At 42.9% G+C, this 18,073-nt stretch overlaps 1 long non-coding RNA gene across 3 annotated transcripts in view; it reads right to left on the bottom strand.

The window, feature by feature from the left end:
* LOC148143537 (uncharacterized) overlaps window positions 1–18,073 on the bottom strand; it is a 551,904-nt gene that overhangs the window by 62,437 nt on the left and 471,394 nt on the right. The gene's annotated exons all lie outside the window — the stretch shown is intronic.

Genomic DNA, 18,073 nt, shown 5'->3' with positions numbered 1-18,073 from the left:
TAGGGACAATAGAACTCCATCTGCCATGACGAAGGCCTCCAAGCCCTCCATTTCTGCCTCTACAGATATCTCCACTAGTCGCCTTCCACGAACACTCTCATTCATTTGGCTGAACTGACCCTCACCGTGAATAATTTCTTTTTTGAATCCTCCCACTTTCTCCAGACAAAGGGGTAGCCATGGGCACCCGCATGGGCCACAGCAATGTCTGTCTCTTCGTCGGTTATGTTCTACAGTTTCACTGGTTCCATTTGCCACCTTTTCCTCCGCCACATTGATGAGTGTATCAGAACCACCTCGAGCTCCCACGACGAGGTTGAACAGTTTGTCAACTTCACTGACACATTTCGCCCTGACCTGAATTTCACCTGGACCATCTCAGACGCCCAACCTCCCCCCCCCCCCCCCCGCCCTTGCAGGACATCTGCACCTCCATTAACGGTGACTGACTCAAGACTGACATCACCTACAAACCTATCAACTCCCACTGCTCCCTGGACTAAATCACCTCCCAATTTGCCTGCTGTAAAATCCCTAACACTTATTCCCACTTGTTCCGCCTCTGCTGCATCTGCTCCCAGGAGAACCAGTTCCACCACAGAACAAACCAGATGGCCTCTGTTTTTGAAGTCAACAACTTTCCATTCCATGTGATTGAGGATGCTCTCCAACGCATCTCATCCATTTCTCGGACCTCTCGATCACCCCACCCCTCCAACTGCAACAAAGACAGATATCCCCCCGGTCCTCACGTTCAACCCCACCAACCTCTGTACACATTTCATCATTCTCCTGCATTTCCATCACGAACAAATGAACCCCACTAACAGAGATAAATATCCCTCCCCACCCCATCCACTTTCCAGAAAGACCGTTCCCTCTGCAACTCCCTTGCCAATTCCACCCCCCTCCAACTCACCTTCCTCTCCCGGCACCTTCCCGTGTCAACGCAGGAATTGCAAAACTTGCACCCACACCTACCCTCTCACCTCCGACCAACGCTCCAAAGGAGCCTTCCACATTCATCAGAGTTTTACCTGCGTTTCTACACATGTTGTTTACTCTGTCCGTTGCTCCCGAGTTTGTCTCCTCGACATTGGAATGACAGGAGGCCTACTTGCAGAGCACTTCAGATAACATCTCCAGGACACCGAAAGCAACCAACACCACTGCCCCACGGCCGAACACATCAACACCTCTCCCATTCCACCAAGGGCATTCAGGTCCTGGGCCTTGTCCATCGCCACTCCTTAACCACCCGACGCATGGAGGAAGAACGCCACATCTTCTGTCTTGGGACCCTACAACCACACGGCATCAATGTGGATTTTACCAGTTTCCTCTTTTCCGCTCCCCCACCTTATCCCTGTTGCAAACATCCAAATCAGCAGTACGGTCATAACTGGTCTGATCTGTCTGCCCTCCTCTCTGAGCTATCACCATTACCCCTATGTTCGTCTATGCATCACACTGTCAGCTACAGTTCACCCAGCCAACCTCCCTCCCATCTATCCCTCCACCCCATCGGCTCATTGCCCAAATACTGTTGAAGAGCGTTTGCCCGAAACTTTGAGCCTCCTGCTCCTCAGCTGCTGCCTGACTTACAGTAATTTTCCAACACCACACGTTCGACTGGATATTACGTATTGTGTTTAATTTATTAATTTACGTTGTATGAGTGCAATTGTGTTTATCAATGGGAGAACACAGAGATTTTATATTCTGCAGTGGGAAATTCCTGCCTTCCCAAAGCTGAAGGTTCTGATCAATAAATTTGGCCTGACTGAGATAGCAATGGTCCCGAGACGATATTTAAAAGTGTTTTTACAATGTCTTGTGAACAATTGTATGAGATTTCACTCCACAGTGTTACTGCAATTAGCCACATTGTCAGTCTTCAGTAGCCTTAGACAAATCGTGAATTTTCGGTGGCATATCTTGCCATGATAAGAAAGCTGAGAGTCCAAAGATTTCGTGACATTATTAAGTAGTTCATTCTTAATGAAATTCCTTACTGCCTTAAGTCTAGTTTCAAGGCAGGCCTCATGTCAGCTGTTTCCAACATAATAACGTTTGCAACAATATCTTCATTTCATGCATTTCCTGAGCATGGTAAATGGTTCAACAGCTCTTGTATCGAAACATTAAGAGATTCAAGTGGTATCAGCCTACGAAATCAAATTTGAGTCAGTGATTTTCGATAGTTATTGGCGATGCATTCATTCAAGTATCATCAACGTTATTGGAATAGGTCAAAGTGATCGTCCATTATATTTCATGCAAAATCGTCAACGTTACACATGCCTACCATTTTTTAGCGGAAAATGGGCATAAGTGACATAACATTGGGCTTCAGAGAAGTGATGTTAACATCTTACAGAGCCCAGTAACACACGTGCAAAACAACCGAATGGGTAACATTAATTTCAATAGCCTTAAAACGATGGGAATACATTCCAGAAACAATGACGTTGAATCTTCCATACTATGTCCCTGATTGGTATGATGGTCAGATTATGAGAGTCTTTGTCCAGTTTCACCAAACTGCATTTTTCTAATTATAGATGACAAACGAAAACCTGTCAGCAAATTTGCCATGTACGATTTCTTCCCTCACTTACCACAGTCAAACTGGCGATTTCAATTGAGTAATAAAACAGCGCAACTCAATTGAAATTGTTCAGTTTTTTTAATCTCAGGTGATAACTTAAAGCCACGACCTTTCCTTACTTCGAAACTAAGCCGTATTTAATGGAATTTCGACAGAAAGTTACACTGTGCAACATGATCAGAAACCAGTTTATACTTTGTTATCGTGGTGCACTTCTGTAAAGGAGAATGGGTTTATGTCACTGCATTTTACTCCACTTAGAGACTAACGCTAGCTATTGCATGTCTGAGGAACAGGAGGAGACATCTCAGATTGCATAGACAGTAATTCTGTTCATTTAGATCGCAAATAACGTCTGGCAGAAAAGTTCAAAAACCTTAATTCTATATACCCTGACACCGTTGTTAACACATATCCACCTATCTCATTGGAAAAGCTTAACTTGCCAGTAACCATTAGTTTTCGAGAGTTAATAGCACAGTGTGTGTCATAATTGTTTCCAAGTTCACTCCAGAATGGCCTATGTATAGTTAAAACTACTGCTAGCTTATTCTTGTACGATCCAACAAGAAGATAGGTTAGTTAATTATGCCGACACAATAAATATATTTTATGTAGTGTCTGATCCCAACATCCATACATTGCCCATGTATAGGTGTGAAAAGTGTGCTGGTTGCTTGGCAATTCAACTGTGATTGGCCGATACATTGCCATTCAGAAAACAATGCACAGCTAAACTCTTGTCGTGTTCCTGCGCAATCACCAAAGACGTTAGTATAATGGAAAAATCAATTGGCAATACTTACTATATTTATTATTCTGTTAAGTTTGCTATTGTTCTGTTATAAAGCAATTCTGTCTTTATTTTGTTGCATTTCAACGACAGTGAATGAATAAAGTTTGTGTTGTATTTTAATTTCGGAAGGTCTACCTACCGAATTGTCTCTGGAATGCAACGCGTTATATTTACCTTTAAAATAATAAAATAGTTAGTGCTGAGACTAGACAAACACCAAACTGCACAAATCCCTTTGAACTGCACTTGTTGCACAGCCTTCTGTGCCCTGGAATGATTCTTAAGTGTTATGAGACTGCCTCCACCACCCTCTCAGGCCAATATTACATATTCCTACACCCTCTGGGTAGAAGAAATTGATCTCAGAACAACTTCAAGCCGCTTACTCGTCATTTTGCATTTATGCCATATGGTGTTAAGTACGCGGACCATAGAGAAAATAAAATCTCATAATTTCACATGTTGGGGCGGCACGGTGGCTCAGTGATTAGCACTTCTGCCTCACAGCGTCATCAAATTGCTCTCCCGCAGACAAGCCCTGCCTGTTCAGTCTCTCCTCATGACTTTCATGCCAACTAACATCCTGGCGAATCTCGGTATACCTCCTGTCAACTGTTTTGAGATCCTTTTTGCAGTGTGACAACCAGAACTGAACACAATATTCTATCTCTGATCTAAGTAATTTCTCTTCTAAAGCTGTAGCAATACTTAGGTTCTCCTATTGTTCTACGCCTTGGTCTTTGAGGGCAAGCGTCCCATATTCCTTGTTTACCACTGCAAATGTCCATGCAACTTCAGTGATCTATAGACGTATATACCAAGCTCCCTGTGTTCCTCAGTGTTACCTCGGGTTGCATGATTCGTGATACATGTCTTTCCATTTTGCAATCTCCCGAAATGCATCAAGTCCCATTACTTAGAATTAAATTTCATCTGTCACTGTTCCACCCGATTTCCCAGATTATCAATATTAGACTCTGCTCCGAGACAGTTCTGCTCACTACCAACGACATCAACAATTGTCGAGTCATCCAAAAACAATCTAATTAGTGCTTCTATGTTCATATTCAATCATTAACGCATACGATCAGTAAAGATCCCAGCATGGATATAGGATCCCTAAACAGACTGTCATAAATAAAAAGGCCATTGACAACGCTCAAGGCCGGTCAATGAGCACTGCAGCCCGCAGAATCATCACAAACAGTACCATTCCCAACCGAAAGTGCTCTTTGAGACAACTGAACAGTTTTTATTCCCCACAAGCAATCCTGCTTTGCATTGTTTTATCTGCTTAGTTTCAGAGATGATATTACACACCTCTGGAGCAGACAGAGCTGAACTCAGGCCTCAACATCCCAGAGATAGGGACACTATCACTGTACCGAAAAATGTGTTGCTAGAAAAGTGCAACAGGTCAGGCAGCATCCAAGGAGCAGGAGAATCAACGTTTCGGGCATAAGCCCTTCTTCAGGAATTCTGGGGTTATTTCCGAAACGTCGATTCTCCTGCGCCTTGGATGCTGCCTGACCTGCTGCGCTTTTCCAGCAACACATTTTTCGGCACTTATCTCCAGCATCTGCAGTCCTTACTTTCTCTCACTATCACTGTACTGCAAGGCTCTAAATATATTTTGTCTATGTTTTCGAATCAACCTGTTCAGTTATGCTATTGCCCACATTCAAAAGAATTATTTTTTGCACCCGAGCCTTCTGGTTCAGAGGTACCTATTTGAATACGTTAATTTAAATCTACAGAGATATGATTAAACACCAGCAGGTGGAATTTGAAACGAGGAATTGAATCGATTTGAACCCACAGCTTTTGTGCGACAAGAGCGTGATACTTTACACATTCATTTCAACTTATTCAATCAAGCTATTCAAAGATGCTAATCTGCACCTCTGGAGCAGGTGGGACTTCAACTAGGACCTGCTGGTTTCGAGATACCTCTTCACATTGTTGTAGGAATTTCCTCATTAAACTGTTCACAGGTATTATGACATACCCCTTGAGCAAATTGGACTTGGCCTCTGAGCTTCCTGATTCAAAGGCATGAACACTGGCACTTCACAACAAGAGCGCTCATTCTTTACAATTGTTTGGACAATGGTGGGGCGGGGAGGGGGAGGGGATCCTGAATATTCCAGAGGAGGCCTGCAAGCTCTTTTGCATTGAATGTGTTTCTTCCAAATTAAAAGAAGTGGTGAGCTGGTGTGCGTGTATAATCATGTACTAGCTGAAAAAAAACATTCTATTCACGCGCACTTCCCGCTGCCACATTGCAATACATACCACGCATAGATATTTGGACGGAACGTACTGTCAGCTCTAAGAAAGTTGCTTGTTTAATGCAGAAAGGGCATGAAGGAGAAAGCGACAGACTTGAGAGATAGAGCGAGAGGAGATTGATCGTAGATGGGTACGGAGAGGGTGGGTGAAAACTCGAGGTATGGTTTAAAGGATGGCAAGCAATGAGAAAAAAGTGGAGAGAGTCAGAGGGAAACAGTGAAAACTGGAGGTCGAAAGGAAAAACTGTGCTGGTGTGCAAAAGAGACAGTGTGAGCGAGAAGGAGAGAGAGAGAGAGACAGTTAGTGAGAAAGAAAGCATGGAAAGAGTAGGAACCATATACTTCTGAGTCTTACTTTTGTAAGTTAAAACAAATTTGCGCCATTCTTTCCTCCATGGTAATTGCTTGGTTTTGGATACAGCCAACAATGTAGTGTCTCCTCGATAATCTATTTTAACAACACAGAATCTGCTTCTGAACTCTCAAGTAACTTTTCTTTGCCCAGTTCAAGAACAGTTTATTTTATTTATAAATTAAGAATTTCCACTTTGTTCCATTCATTATGTTTCACTCACCCACTTATAATTGCAAGTAATGTCTTTAAATCCTTCAGGCCTATTTGGAAATAAGATCACAGTCTCGCAGATAATATTAATTCGAGGGTGAAGCCAAAATGTATTTTCAGACACATCTGTCACCGGTTCTAAGCTATCAAAGATGCAATAGTCTGAAATCCAAGGAATGCAGATTTGAGATTTTCGAGAAGAGGTTGGCGAAATTTCCATAGAAAAATAATAATGGGGCAGCATTGAAGGTGATTAAGCACCATCAATAACATTTCAAAGTTGAAGTTAATCTCGACAAGAATCGCGTAGTCTATGAAGGAAATACGCAACAAATGACGTGGGATACAACAGGGAGTGTACGGGCATTCAAATGTGGTTTACAAATCGGAGACGATTGGAAGAATCTGGTGAAATATTTTTAAACACGGTATGAAGCGTTCACACTACAGGAGCCGAGGACAGGGAGAAGAGAAGACAGAGGTTGAAATTCAATTTGTAATGAATCTTGTGATGACAGGTATTTGGAATTGATAGACGTTTCGATCACTATTGGAATGGAAAAAGGCAAGAAAATGGAGTTGAGAATCAACAGTGGCTACATTGAATAACCGGAGCAGACTGGAAGAGCTAATAATCTACCTCTGTTACTGCATCTGATCTTCTTGGCGTTAATATTAGCACTCTGAACATCCATCGTATTTGGATAAAGTTTGTGTACCTAATATTAAATATTTCCTCGTGATTCTCACTTTAAAACATATTGGGGATGCATTTTAATTGTTTCGACAGTCTTTTTTCTCCTGAGAACCAAGTAACAGAATAGTTTATACAGTACATTTCCAAACATGTCTCACTGTTGTAAAGTGACAAGAAACATGTGCCGAAGGATGCACGAAATCTACAGATGTGATGCTTTGTATCCACTTTTTTGGATTGGCTGGTTAAGACAGCTTCATTTCGGCACTGGAATGGGTGAGACTGTCAGTCAATTTTAACAATTCACACTTGATCTAGCTCACATAGGCCATAAAGCCAAAAACTGAACAATTACAGTTAGTTTAATCAATGAACATTTGCAACATCAGCATGGAAACTGTCACTTCACATTTTATTCCAGAAACTCCAAATTGGCGGAAAGATCACCAAATATATTGCTGAAAATGTTAGGGAGATAGGGAGAATTACATAACCAGATATAACGACAGAAAACTCGCAATAATATCCATAACGTTTTTACACATCTTGGAACTGTTGTAACACATATCTATTCCTGATTATTTTTCGGTGTTTGCCATGAGACGGACATTTCTGTCAACACAATGAACAATTTCATTAAAAGGATTTGGCCAAAACAGACAGCAACCATTGTGTGTGAAATCATCTGCAGCGACTTAGAAGACATTACTACGTTCTTCCAAGTAGATAGGAGTAAGAGAACGGAAGAGTAAGAGTAAGTGGCAACTAGAAATCCTCAGTGGAATGGAAGCAAATTCATCACTGTGAGCAAGCATCAAGTAATGGTAGCGGATTGGGAAAAACTATGAAATACCAATATCAGCCAAAAATCTCTCTTGGGCCAGAGCACTGGAGGAAAGTCACGCAGACATACTACGATACGGAAACTCCACACAGTTTGTCACCCAATCTGGAATCAAAACAAGTTCCCTGGTGCTCTGAGTTAGCATTGCTAACCATTGATCCCATTGAGTCTGCACGGACCTGGAGAACATTCCATCCAAATCCACCCACACCTTGTCACCAAACAGTATTTTTCTTTTAAATATTGCTAACCAATCTAACCTGCACACGACACGAAAATTTTCTGCATGGCCAATCTACCTAACATGCAGATATTTAGATAGCATAGAAATGCTCATAGACACCGGGAGGCTTACAAACTCCAAACAGACGCTCGTCTAAGCCAGGAATCCAACTCGGGTCCCCGGTGCAGTGTGGCATCAAATATTTCACCCGACACTCTTGCCTCGGGGACTCAGTAGTTCAGTGGTGAGCACCGTTGCCTCACAGTATCAGGAAATTAGTTCCTATTCCTCGGGCGAGTATCTATGTGCAATTTGCGCGTTCTCCACATGTCGACGTAGATTTCCTCGCACAGTCCAGAGATTTGCAGATTGGGTGAATTAGCCATGTCATTCGCCCATAGCGTCAAAGAATGTGCAGCTTAGTTGGGGTTCAGTGGCAAGTAAAATGAGCTACTGTTATAACAAATCATTCACTCTCCACATAATTTGCCCATATAAATAGGAATATGCAACATTATAATTTTGACCTTGTTCATTCTGTAAATATTAATCTGAATATGCTACAAATGATTGCATCCCGTCAGTTACTGTCATTTTCTTTAAAGCTGATCGACTCTACCTTCTGGTATTTGAACATGAGAAGGAGGTAAAGCTACTAAAATTAAGCATGAGTTTCATCGATGAACAATTGGAGTTATGTGTAAGTCTTTGAGGTAGAAGACGATTCTACACCTCCATACGTATACTATGAGAAACAACAACAATTGTGAAATCTGCACAAGCAACGGACTCAGCAAAGTATTGTTCTTTTGACAGTTGATGAAATGCGTCATCATGAATTTTACATTCTGATCTCATCCACAGCCGAGATTAACGCAGAGAAGACGGCTGTCCTGCTCTTATCCTGCAGAAATTTACGTCGGCTGGACGACTAACTACGCACTTTCAGATCCAGGGTACTACAGCCCAGTGGACCGCAGGAGAGAAAATGTTCTAGTTCCAATACTAGTACACTAAGACTCACTGCAGCAGCGCGATACAGGGGAACCAGCTACTCCTCTTTCGCCCGACACGGCCTTCAGCTGCAAATTAATTAAAATTCAAAATAATTCCGATGGCAAAACCAACGTTAGTTAATGTTTGACATGTTCTAATTTACAGCTTTAAGTCCTGTTCATTATCTGAGCTGTCTACAGAATAGTTTCCTGGAGATGTATTTAACCTTTTACGCCAAAATCTGAGCAACTGTGTCTGATGTGCATATTCTGAAAATCTCATGAATGGTTCACTGGCATTACTAGAGCAAGACAGAATTGTTGAAGTGACTTTGATAATTGCAAATCATGCAGAAACAAAATCTGAAGACTTCCATACCGGTATTTTGCAAAGATTATTTTACACTTGATTCAATTATACATACTATCCAGTGTGATATGTGAGCAGTGCAATACGACTGGTGCCCAACGTTTTACGTCCTTTACTGTTGTTTTAATCATTTACTCCTAGATGATCTACAAATCAAGATTTCACATGTGTGTTGATGGCACCTGGCTCTGCCTGAACAGCTTTTATTTTGAATCGGCGGCTTCTCTCTGAATAATGCTTGTATGATACGATGAGTGGACGAGCAGGAGCTCCAACAATGAAACAGTACAGAGACCACCAAAACCAATGTTTTCTGTTCCTGCCAAAACATTAGTTTCAGAATTCCCTAATCCACTCTTCTCTTTGGCCATTGTCCGATGCAAAACCAGGATTCAGAGTATCAGTATCCCAATGGAAACCGAGCTTTCTCCAAGCATTATTGACTCCACTACAACGACTGGTTTCTTGCCACTTTGAAATTTCAGTCGACTCTCAACTTTCCTCTGCTCACAAGTTGCTGAAAATGTTATTATTTCCTTTGTTACATGTCAATTTGACGACTGAATCTGTCTCCTTGAATAACTCCGATCATCTTGCACGTTCAAAATATTTCTTCAATTTTCGTCCTTCGACATCATTCGTAGGACTTCCATATTTACAGCCATCAAAATGTACACTGAAGTGGCAGAATGAGAACGTGATTAGACTATTAATCCAGATATCCAGGTTGGTGAACTCAGTTGATATCGCACCACAGTTGCTGCTGGAATTGAAAGTTCATTAACAAATCTGGAATTGCTCTTAGCAATAGCGACCATGGGACCATATCTTAAAAAAAACACTGGTTCATTAAGATCCCACTTCATTAAACAAAATCTCCTCGGCCTTATACAAACTGCGCAGGCATTTTCTAAAGTTGTTCTCGAATTGCCACATGAGCCATCCAAATAGTGGGCAATTAGAGTTTGGCGAAAAGTGCTGATGTCTCCATTTTGTGAACAAAACAGAATTGGATGGCTCGGTGATTCCGTGGTTAGCACTGCTGCCTTACAGCACCAGGGACCTGGGTTTGATTCCCCCCTCGGTCAACTGTCTGTGTGGAGTTTGCACATTCTCCCTGTGTCTGCGTGGCTTTCCTTCGCGTGCTCTGGTTTCCTCCCACAATCCAAAGATGTGCAGGTCAGGTGAATTGGCCATGCTACATTGCCCACAGTGTTAGGTGCATTAGTTAGGGTTAAATGTAGGGGAGTGAGTTTGGGTGGGTTACTGTTCAGAGGGGCGGTGAGGGCATGTTGGGCCGAAGGGCCTGTTTGCACACCGCACAGAATTTAATCTAACTTGGAAGACGTTCTTGTTGTCCTGTAATACTGGTGTCTTCTGTATCCCACTTTTCTACTGTCTGATTGATGGCAGTCAATGGCAGTTACGTCAACAACAATAAAAGATTATACGCGTTTCCATGTTTTTAATATGTCTGCTGATCCAATTGTTGTCACAATCGTTGAGTTTCATGCTCATCTCATGGGGGACACAAGATTTTTGATTAATCTCTACTGCTAATACTTCGTATGCACGATGTCAAGATGAAAGAATGTCCTGGAGAATGTGGGCGGCACGGTGGCACAGTGGTTAGCACTGCTGCCTCACAGCGCCTGAGACCCGGGTTCAATTCTCGCCTCAGGTGACTGACTGTGTGGAGTTCGCACATTCTCTCCGTGTCTGCGTGGGTTTCCTCCAGGTGCTCCAGTTTCCTCCCACAGTCCAAAGATGTGCAGGTCAGGTGAATTGGCCATGGTAAATTGCCCGGAGTGTTAGGTAAGGGGTAAATGTAGGGGTATGGGTGGGTTGCGCTTCGGCGGGTCGGTGTGGACATGTTGGGCCGAAGGGCCTGTTTCCACACTGTAATGTAATCTAATCTAATCTAATCTAAATCTAATCTAATCGAAAGCTCTGGCACAGGTTAATGGATTGATTGGCAAGCTGCAATCCAGGTGGATCGTCCAGAAAGCTCAGCGTTGTGAGTGGAGAGGATAACAAATCTTTGCATAATAAGTCACAGCGACAATCCGTTATTGCAAGTGTCAGATTTTGCATGGGATTTTGTTGGTTAAAAGTCTCCAATACAAGGTTTGATTTATAGAATGAAAAAAAGGAATGCAAAGAGTTAGCTTATTACAGATGAGATAATCTGTTAACTCAGGGAAGTGCACACCTGTAACTATGTAAGAGAATACACCCTCACTAACCAAATTTGCGCAATACATGCCTGACCTGCCCACAGTCACGCAAAGGTGTCTGAGAATTATTGTGGCAGCAATTCACACTCTGTCCAATGGAACGTAAAAACGTTTATGCTCATGGTAACACGATGATTTTGGCGAACATTTCTTTCTGAGATGTATTATCTGTCCATCCCGGATGGTGTCTTAATAAGTAGACAAGAGTCGGCTTGATGAAATGTTGTACCTGCTAATGCTGGAGCATCCCTCTGTGATTGGGGGAAAAGCTGCTGTTGAATAAGTGTGCATATATCTTTCCTGGTGGCTGGTTTAGAAAGGGAGAGATTTGGAAACATAGGATGTGTCACCTATGTACACAGACAATATTTCTCTGAGTGGGAGAACCGCAGAACATACATAAAATTTCTGCTCTACGTTACACGATCCGAACCCTACCGTTCTAACACCATAAGGATACATTTTTACACTATTATGGACATCGTGTCAATCAGTATCAGGATGACAAAATTAACAGCTGTGTTTTCAAGAATGGTAAGTTGAAATTTTGCACCACCAAACCTGTGATCGCCAGTTTCATTTCGTCACTCCTATGTCGTATTCTGCTTTCTAGATTAGATTACTTACAGTGTAGAAACAGGCCCTTCGGCCCAACAAGTCCACACCGCCCCGCCGAAGCGCAACCCACCCATATCCCTACATTTACCCCTTACCTAACACTACGGGCAATTTAGCATGGCCAATTCACCTGACCTGCACATCTTTGGACTGTGGGAGGAAACCGGAGCACCCGGAGGAAACCCACGCAGACACGGGGAGAACGTGCAAACTCCACACAGTCAGTCGCCTGAGTCGGGTATTGAACCCTGGTCTCTGGCGCTGTGAGGCAGCAGTGCTAACCACTGTGCCACCGTGCCGCCCACTACATGAAAAAAATTACAGCAACAACTACCAATTCCTTCTCGAAATCTTGAGGACGTCCTTTAAGTACATTAAAGGAAAAATAACATCTAGAGAGAATAGAACCCTTCATGGACCAAAGTGGACATGTGTGTGCAGAAGTGCAGGAATGAGCGAGGTTTTCAATGAATATTTCTCCTCTGTGATCACCATGGAGGAAGACGTGAAGAAATTTGAAACTTAGGGAGGATGGCGTGATGGCTTGGGGTCAGTCTCTATCGCAGTAGATAAGCTTTTGTGTATATTAGCATGCATGAAGATAAATCTCCTGGTCCTGACCAGATATATCCAAAAATATTGCAAGGAGCTAGAGAAGAAATTTCAGTGAACCCGACTGATATTTTTGCGCCATTGGTAGCCACGGGTGAAGACTGGAGTGTAGCGAATTTGGGCCCATTATTGAAGATGAGCTGCAAAGAGATGGGTAAAAATAAGCTCAACATCTGAGTTGGGTAAGTTACTTGAGAAGATTCGGAGAGATAAGATGCACATGCCGTGGGAAACACAGGCTTTGAATAGCTGTCAGCATGGTTTTGCGCGTGAGAGATCATGCTTCACAAATATGCTAGAGTTCTTTGATGAAGTGAACAGGAAGGTTGACAAAGGCAACGCGGTTTACGATGGCACATGATGGGCGGCACGGTGGCACATGGGTTAGCACTGCTGCCTCACAGCGCCAGAGACCCGGGTTCAATTCCCGACTCAGGCGACTGACGGTGTGGAGTTTGCACATTCTCCCCGTGTCTGCCCGGGTTTCCTCCGGGTGCTCCGGTTACCTCCCATAGTCCAAAGATGTGCAGGTCAGGTGAATTGGCCATGCTAAATTGCCTGTAGTGTTAGGTAAAGGGGTAAATGTAGGGGAATGGGTGGGTAGCGCTTCGGCAGGTCGGTGTGGACTTGTTGGGCCGAAGGGCCTGTTTCCATACTGTAAGTAATCTAAATCTACATGGATTTCAATATCGCATTTGATACGTTTCCATATGTTAGGCTACTCTGGTAGATTAGATCGCATGGAATTCAGGGTAAGTTGGAAAATATCGACACAAACTTGGCTTAATGGTAGGAAGCAGAGGGTAATAGTGTCAGGATGCTTGTCGGAGTGGAAGCCTGTGAGTAGTGGAATGCCTCAAGGCTCGGTACCAGGCCCATTGCTATGCCTTATCTATATCCATGATTTGGATGAGAATGTACAAGACATGAGTGATACGTTTGCTGATTGCACTGAAATAGGTGTGGACAGGAGTGTATCAAAAATTGCAGCACGACCTTGATCAGCTGGGAAGGTCGGCCGTGAAATGGAGTTTAACCTTGATAATTGTGATCGTGTATTTCAGAAAGTCAAAAGAAGGAAGGAGTTTCATGGTGAATGATAGGGCCTTAAGGAGTGAAGTGGAACAGAGGGATCTTGGAGTTCAGGTTCACAGTTCTGTGAAAATGGAGTCACAGATAGACCGGATCATGAAAAAGGCTTTTGGCACACTGACATTCGTCAATCAAGGCATTGAGTATAGAAGTCATGAAGTTATGTTGCAGATATGCAGGACGTTGGTGAGGCCACACTTGGAGTATTGTGTTCAATTTTCAAAAACTTTTTGTAGGAAGGAAAAAGGTCAGAAGACATTGACAAGGATGTTTCAAGGACTCAAGAGTCTGAACGAAAGGAAGGGTTGGACAAGCTAGGCTTTTTCTTCTTTCCAGCGAAGGAGACCCAGGAGGGATGTTATAGAGTTGCATATAATCATGCGAGGCATAGATAGGGTGAATGCACGCAGTCATTTCCTCGGGATTGGGGAATAGAGGACCATAGAGTATCAGTTTAAGATTGGGGGGAAAGTATGAAAAGGAACCAGAGGGAGAACTTTTTCTTTAACGCACAGAGTGGATGTTTATGGAATGAGATGCCAATGGAAGTGATGGAGGCGGGTACGTTATGAATATTTGAAATGTGTATGTTTAAATACATGGTTAGGAAAGGATTCGAAAGATGTGGGCCAAGTGCAGAGAAATGGGGTATTTGTGGATGGAACCTTTGCTCGGCATAGGACATTTTGGACCAAAGGCCCTGTTTACGTGCTGTAGGACTCTATGACTCTCAGTACAGGATGACCCAGAAATCTACGAGTTAGAAGAAGATATATTGGCAAGTGTTAATGAGGATACCGAATGAGCATTCATTTCTCGTCTCTGGTTGCTCTTTAGAATGTGGTGGTGAACATCTTCTTTGAATTGTTGCAGTGCCTTTGGTGAAGATACACCACAATATCTTTCAGGAGCACGTTCCAGAATTTTCCCTCAGTGACGTCAGAGGAATTGTAATTGATTTGTCAGTGTCGATGGTGACTGCTGTGGAAGGGAACTTGCAGTTGGTGATGTGCAAGTGCAACTGAAGCCATTGTCATTCTCCATGGAAGTCGAACCAGATAGGAAGTTACTGTTTAAAGTTACTGTTAAAATTTGCACCTTGTTGAATTTCTGTCGTGCGGTTTGCACATTGTTCTTATGGAGTACCATGAAAGAAATGGCAAATGGTGGTGTATTTGCTGCCAATCAAACGACCTGTTTTCTCTGGATGGTGTTAAACCCTCGCGAGTTGTCAGAGTTGACTGACCCAGGCAAATCAAGAATCATCTGGAGGCCGTCGAGATTGGCCATGCACGAGGCACTTCATATAATAGCAGAATTCTGACAGATCACAAAAGGCCATTCGGCCCACCATGTCTGCACACACTGCACACAGTTCCACTGTCTACCACATCGTTGCAATACAACAGTGGAGCTTTTGCCAAAACCAACCTTCCTAGCATGCAGTTCAGTGGACACTGTTGGACATCGTGATATTGGCAACGCAATGAGCCTGCACATCTTTGGACTGTTGGGGGAATCTACAGCCACAAGGATAACGTACAATCTCGACACAGACAGTCGCCGAAATCGAACCCAGATAGTTATCCCTGAATTGAATTTCATTGAATTGAACTGAATTAGCATTACTATCACATGTTCTCAACCGAGAACAATTGTTTGCAAGTCGCCACATAATGGAGACATCTTAGGTATAAGTCACCAAGATACAGATACTTAAGTATTTGTTATTAAATAGAAAGAAAGGTCTGTCGTATGGATAAGTAGGAAAGTAAAATCATTCCTGTGCTGCTCCTCGCCTTTCTTCATGCATATTTCATTGAACCAGTGTCGAACCCCTTCCATTGCTGTTGTTGCAAATTGGCTCTGCCGAGCTATGAGGTTGCAAGTTTGTTGGAGAAAAGCTCTCTGCTGATACTTCTATGTGCCACTGCACTGATGCCCCGTTTTGTTTTTCGAGATCTGTTCCGAGTCCATCTCGTTTAGCATGACAACTGTACACAATACAATGCAGTTATTCTCACAATGACAATGATTTGTGCTATGATAACATGCCTGTGCACTGGTCTCTCTTACCGATAATGTCATGGCGAGGTCCATTTGCAGCAGACAACTTTGTGAGGACGAGGTCAATTATAATTTTCCTTCTTGCTGGTCACTCCATTGCGTGCCACCCCAGTTCTCTTTTCAATTCGTGCTCAGCATGGAGGAGTACTGATTTAATTGGTTGATGAGGATCCCTTGCAAAATGTTGACCTGATGCCGTGAGACTTCATGAACGTCAGAGTCAATGTTCTGTATTGTGAGATAAACTCATACCTGACTGATTTCCTGCGTCACAAACTCTGCTGGATATGCCCGAAAAATAGGATATAAATAGCTGAGAGAAGTTGATGGAGGTGTTTGAGACATTTGATTACGTGCATACGGCAATGTCAGGCTCATTTCTGACTCGCCTGTGAAACAGTTTCTTCAATCTGGATCGAACCGTCAGAGACAACGTCATGCAGATTCCACAGGGATGGATTTTCTGTTGTCGTTCTTATGCCTTATTTGATGCAATGTATCTGTCTGGTATCAGCTGAGAACATACTGAACATTTTGTGAAACCATTTCGAACTGCAGTTAAAAGTCGATCACGTATCTCAGGGTAATCAACAAGGGACATTAAATACTATATTTCCTTTGCGCCCACATTTCTTAACATAATAAAGGAAAACATATTGTCTTCCATTCTAATATCCCTTATTTCGGTTCAATTTGTAGATCGCCAAAGTGCGTCGAGGAGAAAGACAGCTGAAAGTAGTTAAAGTTTGGTCTTTTTGCAAAGTAAAACATAATAAAGAGCATCGAAAACTATTCGGGTAACTACCAATGAAAAGGGGCAGAAAACCAAGAAATTGCTTTAAATAACTTAAATCTCTCTTAAAGCCAAACTAGTTATATTAAATACAAGGATGATCTTTTCTCATATGTGGGCGGCACGGTGGCACAGTGGTTAGCACTGCTGCCTCACAGCGCCAGAGACCCGGGTTCAATTCCCGCCTCAGGCGACTGACTGTGTGGAGTTTGCACATTCTCCCCGTGTCTGCGTGGGTTTCCTCCGGGTGCTCCGGTTTCCTCCCACAGTCCACAGATGTGCAGGTCAGGCGAATTGGCCATGCTAAATTGCCCATAGTGTTAGGTAAGGGGTAAAGGTAGGGGTATGGGTGGGTTGCGCTTCGGCGGGGCGGTGTGGAAATGTAGGGCCGAAGGGCCTGTTTCCACACTGTAAGTAATCTAATCTAATCAAAACATAAGTGTAGATTACATTTGGGTTTAAATAGTTCTGTTCAATGTTGTTACATGCTGTTTCAGAAAGAACAAGTCTATTCAAGCGTTTCATAAATCTTGGGGACGGATGCATGATACTGAAATCGGATGTTAGTCATCTTGTCAAAATGCTCCTGTAAAATTCCGTGGATTTGGTCATGATATGATTAGATTATCTACAGTATTGAAACATGCTCTTTGGCCCACCTAGCCCACACTGACTCTTTGAAGTGTAACCCACCGCAGACTCATTCTCCTACATTTACCCCTGACTAAAGCTCCGGCAAACTAGCATGGCCAATTCATCTGATTTGCACATCGTTGGACTGTGGGAGGAACCCGATCACCGGGAAGAAACCCACGTAGACACGTGGAGCACATGCACACTACGCACAGGCAGTCGCCTAAAGCTGGAATTAACCCAGGTACCTGGCGCTGTGAGATAGCAGTGCTAACCACTGAACCACCATGTTGCCCAAACTACTGAGCCAGCGTGCTGCTCATTAATATGTACGCGAGTCAAGAACAGTTAACCTGAAAACATTTCCCATTTCATGACAAGTTTTCATATTATTAATTTGTGATTTTTGATATTCAGTGAGATCAAGACAGTCTTTCCCTATTTCTGATTGGTTTCTCATTCTATATTTCTTACAATAAGTGAACGAGACATCACTCGTCTAAACATTTACTTCCAGCTTGTGTGGGAACGTGCATCATTGAAGCCAATAGACCAGTGCCACGACTATCAGCAACTGCACTTTGTAAAGATAAAATCTCAAAAAAGCGATTGGAACTGCTTGCTTAACT

The sequence above is a fragment of the Chiloscyllium plagiosum genome, unplaced genomic scaffold (genome assembly GCF_037043375.1).
Source record: "Chiloscyllium plagiosum isolate Xiang-an unplaced genomic scaffold, Cpla_swu_hap1 HiC_scaffold_27, whole genome shotgun sequence".
Taxonomy (NCBI): domain Eukaryota; kingdom Metazoa; phylum Chordata; class Chondrichthyes; order Orectolobiformes; family Hemiscylliidae; genus Chiloscyllium; species Chiloscyllium plagiosum.
The sequence above is the reverse complement of the archived record's forward strand: the minus strand, read 5'-3'. Positions and strand labels throughout refer to the sequence as shown.